Genomic DNA, 5,080 nt, shown 5'->3' with positions numbered 1-5,080 from the left:
TGAGTGTTGGGGGTCTTGCCAAGGTGAGCACCCAAGAACCCTGGGAACCCAACCGTGTGGGTTCCCAGAGCATTGTCATCAATTTGGAGCTCCAGTCACTAAGATGCAGCTCATGTCTTACCCCCTTTTTTCTTTTATTTACTTATTTATTTGAAGTGTGTTTTTCCAGGACCCATCAGCTCCAAGTCAAGTAGTAGTTGTTTCAATCTACTTGTGGAGCTGCATGGGCAGCTCACACTGGCCCATGCGGGAATCGAACCGGCAGCCCTGGTGTTACGAGCACCACGCTCTAACCAATTGAGCTAACTGGCCACCCCTCCCTCTTACTTTCTTGATTCCTCAAGCTGCACGTTTCTTTTTTCTTTTTTTAAATGAAAATTAGTATTGAAAATAATGAATTACAAATTTGCTGGCCAATGAGTCATTGATGGGGTGCATGAAGGTGGGTACCCCGAACCCCGAATGTTCTCATTTGTAGAATGTAAATAGTAATACAGTTAAAGTAAACTTCTGGAAGCGGGCTGTGAGTGACTTACCCGTGTTTTGCTCACTGGGTTCCTGTAGGTATCGACCAGACACGAACGTGGTCGTGTTCATGTGGAGGATGTCATTATTTTAGGAGAGTCTGAAAGCCTCTAGCTAGAATCTTTGTTTCAAAGACCCATCTGCTGCTTCCGGAGATCCTGGGGTTGCCCAGCACGCGTAAGGAAATGCATAAAAGCTAGAAGCCCAACCCAGTCGTCATAGACCTGAGAAAGTCTGAGTTGGAAGGGGAAAAGAATGATGACTTTGGAAATAGAATAATAGGGTAATAATAGAGATCGTAGTAGGGTGCCCTGTTAAAGACACCAATATATACTCCCCTTGGAATAATATAACTTGGAACTGATGAATATCCATGGGAGCTATGGGCAGCACAATTTTCTAAATGTGGGTTCAGTTGTCTAGCAAGACTGAGAGGATGGGGGCACACAGGACAATTTGATTATGAGAGAGAAACAGGGTTAAAAAAGGAAAACGAGGGAGTGCCTGGTATCTAGCCTTGCTTAAAAAAATGGTGTAGGATGAATGAAAACCTGTGTTTGGGCTCCCAAGTTATTGAGTTCCTCTTTTTCTATGAATTTGAGCTCAAATAAGATCAATTCAAAGGACACAATAGGATGTTCACAAGTAACCAGAAAAAAAAATGGTTTGCAGCTTAAGTTACTTCGAAGACTTCACTCATTAAAACACATTGGTTGGGTGTGATCTGAGATCGGTAACCTTTATACCATGTGGAGAGAGAGGGCCACTTAAAATGCTTTCATGGGTCTTCTTTGCGTCTTTTCTTACCCTCCCTTACTCCCTTCCTTCTTCCCTTCCTATCAACTTACCTCCCTCCCTCCCTTAGGTACCATCGTAGTAAATAAATGAGGAAAATAAAAAAGAAAAAGGCATCTACTGCTGTGTATCTAGGGACTCATCGCTGGGAGCCAAACAAAGTCCTTCTCTCAGCCTTCTGAGTGGACAAGACTCACAGGAACGGTGCCGCCTCTGGGGTCTTCCATTGACAACCAACTTCTTGCTTCTCATCTAGACTTCTTTATTTCTTTTAAATGAATCAGGTCGTTGGAAATAAAATCACAGGCCAATATTTTTCTCGACGAGTGGCAGCAAAGGAAAGCTGAGTGCATTAATCATAAATGAGTCAATTAATTACAACTCTCGTTCCCCCGTGGGGTCAGTGCTGGCAACAGTAGGCCCCAAGTTATTTAGGGAATTAGACACTGAAGATGCCCTTTCTGGAGTCAATTATGTGGAAATAAATTACTCTTTTAGACAACAATATGTTATTCTCTCGGAACACGTGGGGAGGGGTGTCTTTTTGTCTCTGAGCAGTCCACATGTAGTTTTCCACGATAATTAATGTCCTTAAACTGTTTGTGGAAAAGCACAGGTTTCATCTGGTTTTGTTTCTTGGATATAAGGATGCTGCGTGCTTAGGACATGGGTGCGGGGGGGGGGGGGGGATGTGTGTGGCGGAAAGGGTGGGGGGTTTGTTTTGCTGAGTGATGTGTTGATATTTGAATAGCTTGCAAAGAGGTGTGTCAGAAACTCCCAGAAGTGCTGGGAGAGGCCTGGAACGCTGGCAAGTGATGCCCTGAGCCCTTTACTCACCTCATGAGAATAGCAGGGTGGAAAATCTAACCAAAGGGTTTCAGAATTCACACTGCTATATTGTAAATGCTGGTGGCATAAAGTGGCCACTGCTGTGCAGAGACCGGTAGTTACATGAGTGGGTGGCAGCTAGTCCTTGAGGAGGGCCCAGGGAGGAAGCAGAAATGGGGAAGCATGGGACTCCCTGCCCTCCCTCACAGCCAGCCCTTCCTCTCTGATCATCCGTCCTCCCCCACCTGAAACCTGACCAATGCAGGGAGGAGAGAATGGGTCAGGATGGTCACTGCGGCATTGTTTATGACAGTGAAGAACTGGAAATGTCCCGCATCCCTCTACACAGGAGTGGTGAAAGGACCACATGGAGACTTCTTAGCAACGAATATCTTAGAGCAGCTAGAAAAGAATCAGATGGTGCTCCGGTTCCTGACATGGAGAATCTTCTGGGCGTATTGTTTCAGGAAAAAAAGGAAAGTTGTAGAATAAAACATATGGTGTAATACATTTATGTAAAACAGCCACAGACAAAACTGCATGTTTCCATGTATGTATAAATATACTTGTATTTGGCTGTACCATATGAAATTGCCTCTTTGAAGGTCAAAATTGGTTGGACCTGGATAGTTTCGTGTGGTTTAATTAAGGGTTTCTCCACCATGGCACTATTGATGTGCTGGCCCAGATAATTCTTTGTGGTGGGCGGCCGTCCTGTGCATTACAGGATGTTTTGGCAGCATCTCTGGCCTCTGCCCACCAGATGCCAGTATCATTTCCCAGCTGTGACAACCAAAAACGTCTTCAGATATTGCCAGATGTGCCCTGGGGGACAAAAATCCTCTCCCTGCCTTTAACTTAAAGTAAGTACACAGAGATTTGAAAAAATGTACACCAGACTGATTTGTTTTCAATTCCTTCTGGGAGAGGGCTGGAAATGGCGTGTGGCAGCTTTAGCTTAACAGGGTTGTTTTAAATTCTTTCACAATGAGATTACACTCATATATTACCTGTGTAATGAAAACAATCAGATTGGGATTGTTTAAGCTAATAAAGAGTTGTGGAATGATCCCTGTGGGTCTCACAAAAAGTGGCAGGAGATGGTAGGAGGGAGCTCTCAGCCCCCTGCTCCCTCCGGCTGACTGTCCTAGGCTTTGGCAGTTGCAGTTCTGGCCATTCGTTGGCTCTGCCTGAATGCCTTCCTCTTCTTGGGGTAGGGGAGGAGTGCTTGAGACCCAGTTGCTTTAGAGATCAAGAAGGCAGTGTGACGAGTTTCCAAAGCCCTGTGGGAACAGAAGAGTGAGAAAAGCTACCAAATGCACAGATGTGCCCAACGTCCAACAAGGCAGGGCAGGCAGGGGGATGGCCCAAACCAACTGGGTCGGGCGGGGATGGCATCACAATTGAGGCCGACCAGTGGGGGAAAGGAAGCATAAGCAAACCAGAAGGAAACTGTGTGTGTGTGTGTGCGCGCGCACGCGTGTGCATGGGCACGTGTGCTGGTGCATGGGTGGGCACTTAGAAGAAATGTGTGCTATTTTGGACAGTAGTTCTTAAACCTGGCTGCACATCAGAATCATGTGGGAAAAATTAAGAGAAACAGATTTCCAGCCCCCACCTCAGATTGACTGAGTCAGAATCACTGAGTAATGGGGCTAAGAAATCTGATATTTTCAATAGAGACTGCACTTTGGAAACACAGCTCTGGGGTTGGTGTGTGGATATGATGGTCCAATTTGAAAGGCCGGGGGCGAGAAATAATACATGGATCATGGTATTTCCTAGCAGGCTCCATGTTCTGCTTTCTCAGTTCCCAGGTGGTCCCAAATGTTGGGTTGTGTCTTTGTCAGCTCAGGCTGCTCTAATAACCATAGTTCTGGAGGCGGGACTTCTAAGATCAGGGCGCTGGCAGCGGCAGGGCCTGGTGAGGGCCCGCTTCCTGTTTCATGCCCTGCTGTGACCTCACACAGCAGAAAGGGAGAGGGCGCTCTCTGGGCCCTCTTTTCAAAGGGCACGAATCCCGTTCATGAGGGCTTTACCCTCACGACCTAATCACATCCCAAAGGCCCCACTGCAGTAGGGGCAGGGTTTCCACATGTGACTGTGGGGGAGACACAAACATTCAGTCCATAACAGGTTGGTTGTGAGATGAGGAGGCCGCCTCTTCATATGTTTCATTTAAAAATGTTTGGCAAGGGGCGAAATTTGCACTAACAAGTCATAATGAGCCCAAATGGGCCTTTCCAAACTGGGCATGGCAACCAACATGAAGGCTTAGAGGGAACCTGAGGCGAGGAATGCCATGTATCACCTGGCTGTTCTGAGGACAGCACCATCTATGCTGTCTTTTCTTTCTTTTCTTTTTTTAAGGAGGGCGCAGCTCACAGTGGCCCATGCGGGGATTGAACCAGGAACCTTGGTGTTATTAGTACCATGCTCTAACCAACTGAGCTAACCGGCTACCTTAATGCTATCTTAAATGTTATCTCAAAAGAGAAGCTTGTCTGAGCAGACTCTAAGAAGCAAAGCTCATCGGGGCTGAATGCAGCCAGTAGACCAAGAAAGATATCATTTTAAGATATGCTAATAAACACCCAAAGTGTTTTCAGCTGTTTGTCCTATATGGACAAATAAGGAGCATCCATCCACCTAAATAGCATAAATTAATAAGCTCTTAAAAGTAAAGAACATTAATGACATACAAAATGGCTTTTCATTTGGCTAAATTTGGTTCTGTACACATGGTAAAAGCCTGTCATCTCAAGATAGATTGAGTGTCAGGAAAGTTCAGATTATTGGTGATTTTGTGTATGGGCAACTTAAATTATATCTGGCCTTTTCTCTATTGGAAGTTATTAACTAGATAGGCAAGAATTACTGCCAGGACATTTAGTTTATATATGGAATATTTTTTAATGCAGTTGATAACAAA

At 45.4% G+C, this 5,080-nt stretch overlaps 1 non-coding gene across 1 annotated transcript; it reads right to left on the bottom strand.

Annotated features, from left to right (window-relative positions):
- Window positions 1–238: 238 nt before the first annotated feature.
- TRNAT-CGU (transfer RNA threonine (anticodon CGU)) lies at window positions 239–312 on the bottom strand. The gene has a single exon. It is a non-coding gene; the product is annotated as a tRNA-Thr (tRNA).
- Window positions 313–5,080: the final 4,768 nt, after the last annotated feature.

The sequence above is a fragment of the Rhinolophus sinicus genome, chromosome 4 (assembly GCF_057876585.1).
Source record: "Rhinolophus sinicus isolate RSI-liver-muscle chromosome 4, RSI-T2T, whole genome shotgun sequence".
In the NCBI taxonomy this organism is placed as follows: domain Eukaryota; kingdom Metazoa; phylum Chordata; class Mammalia; order Chiroptera; family Rhinolophidae; genus Rhinolophus; species Rhinolophus sinicus.
The sequence above is the reverse complement of the archived record's forward strand: the minus strand, read 5'-3'. Positions and strand labels throughout refer to the sequence as shown.